The sequence below is a fragment of the Mastomys coucha genome, unplaced genomic scaffold (genome assembly GCF_008632895.1).
Source record: "Mastomys coucha isolate ucsf_1 unplaced genomic scaffold, UCSF_Mcou_1 pScaffold1, whole genome shotgun sequence".
Taxonomy (NCBI): Eukaryota; Metazoa; Chordata; class Mammalia; order Rodentia; family Muridae; genus Mastomys; species Mastomys coucha.
The window spans coordinates 25,388,948-25,391,454 of NW_022196891.1; the positions used below are offsets into that span (position 1 = coordinate 25,388,948).

The following is a 2,507-nucleotide window of genomic DNA, read 5'->3' on the forward strand; positions in this document are numbered from 1 at the left end:
ACTTATCGATTGATGCACTGAGATTTTGATTGAGATTGACTCAATCAATTTGAGAAGAGCTAGTATCTCATCGTTATTGAGATTTCCTTCATATGTTGCCTCGCCATTTGCGTATTACTCTTTTGATCGTTTTCATCACAGTTTTGCAATTTTCTGTTTAGATTGCACATATTTTTTTAAATTACATTTATTTATTTAGTATGTGTGCATGTATGCATGCTACAGTGTGTGTGTGTGTGTGTGTGTGTGTGTGTGTGTGTGTGTGTGTGTGTGTGTAGACCATAGGACACTTGTAGGAGCTGATTCTCTCTTTCTACTACGTGGGTCCCAAGGATCAGACTCAAGCAGTCAGGTTCAGCCCCCTTTACTCACTGCCCCATATTTTCTTATAGTTAATACTTAGATATCATATAGCTTTTGGTGATGATACAAATGTTTTTTGCTTTTTTAAAATTTAAGTTATTATTTTTTTATGTGTAGGAGTATTTTGCTTCCATGTATTTCTCTGTACCACATGTGTGCCTGGTGGCTATGGAGGTCAGACGAGGGCATTGGATCCACTGGTTGTGAGCATCCCATGTAAATGCTGGGAATTGCACCCCTGGAAGAACAGCCAGTGTTTTTAACCACAAAGCCATCTTTTCATTCCATGCTTTTAATTCTGAATCCAACTCTTCCATTGCTGATATATACTAAACTCAGCACTGGGATCCTGTCTAGTTTGAACCTGTGTAAGGTCTTGTGCATGCTGCTACAGTCTTTGTGAATTCATATATGTGTCAGTCCTGTTGTGTTAGCCATCCTTCTCTCTATTCTCTCTCTTGCTCCCATCTCTTCTCCCCTCACTTTGTTTAGTGTGTATTAACGTTATATCCTGTAATCATGCCGTCACAGTTATTAATTCCAGGAGGCAGCTTGGTAATTCATTCACACTTCCTGCATAGGGGATTATGTTATCTGAAAACCAAGATGTTTTCTTCCTTTCTGTTCCTTTGTGTAGTTTAGTTGTGATTTTTGTCTCTTACTGCTCTGGCTATATCTGCTAGGATGTTGTTGACATCACAGGAGCAAGAAGAGACATCTTGTCTCATTCTTCATCGCAGTAAGATAGCTTTGAATTTCTTACCATTCATTTCATTTTGAATTAAAAACACAAATATTTATTTTATAGAAGTAAATACACATATATTTATGTACATATACATATACATCATATATACATACACATATACATACATAATCATTCACACATGTATGTATGTATGCATGCGTGTATGTATAAATTCATGTTGAGTCTGGCCTGGCCATGATAGGGACAGTGTGACATGGTTCCTACCCCTGGAACAAAGCCAGAAGTGTATGGGCCTCCATGAGTGGCAATGGTTGCTTAGGGCATAAAGCTTGTCTGTCTAAAACTACATATTTTCATGTTCCTCCTTTGAGAAATGTCCTCCCTCTTAAAATTAGTGACTCCATGATAATCAGAGACAGCACAAGTCCTGGAGGCATAGGTGTGGCTAATATTTTAGCAAGATGGTAAGTGCTGGGACTTTTAGGACAGCCCTTAAGACTGTGGGAAAGAACTCTAAAAATGTAAGTTCAAAAATATACAGTATATTGTATATATACAGTATATATACAGAATGCAGTATAAATTGTGTAAGTAGCTTCACAGATCTAAAGGAATAGAGGCAGCTGCATTGTGAACCAACTTGTCAGAAAGATACTAAGGAAGAAGATGAAGAGATTTAGGGAGTGGTGATTGCGGGGCAAGACCACATTCAGGTAGTTTATTGTCTGCACTTAACAAAGGCAGGTAGGTCTCTGAAATCTTTTGCTTTGTTAAAAAACAATGTGTGCTTGCTGCCTCCTAAGTCTCAAGGGGCTGGGGTCATGGGGTGCTGATTCATGGGATAATCAAAAGGGAACCTGGGGTAATGTCTTAAGGTTTTACTGATGTGAACAGACATCATGACCAAGGCAACTCTTACAAAGACGACAATTAATTGGGGCTGACTTACAGGTTCAGAGGTTCAGTCTATTATCATCAAGGTGGGAGCATTGTATAGGAGGAGCTGAGAGTTCTACTTCTTGTTCTGAAGGTAAACAGGAGAAGACTGGCTTCCAGGGAGCTAGGATCAATCTTTCAAAGCCTGTGCCCATAACGACACACTTCCTCCAACAAGGCCACACCTACTCCAACAAGACCACATCTCCTAATAGTGCCACTCCCTGGGCCAAGCATATAAAAACCATTACAAGTAATGGCTCGATTGGTATTTAAATAAAAAAAAAACAAGGGATGAGCTATCCAGAGAGTTTTTAGAATTGCAAGAGAAAGCAGTCTAGAGCAGAGAGCTGTCTAGAAAGCTGTCTCAAGCAGAACATAGGCCATCATCTTGGACCCATGATGACAAATTTTTTGTGTTATCCTTGTACAGGGGCCATGCTAATCTTCTCTATAGTGTTTCAATTTTAGCATTCGTGCTACAAATATTATTGAACAT

The 2,507-nt window shown here is 39.1% G+C and overlaps 1 pseudogene; it reads right to left on the reverse strand.

Moving 5' to 3' along the window:
* Positions 1 to 2,393: 2,393 nt before the first annotated feature.
* Positions 2,394 to 2,507, reverse strand: LOC116072033 (annotated as a pseudogene).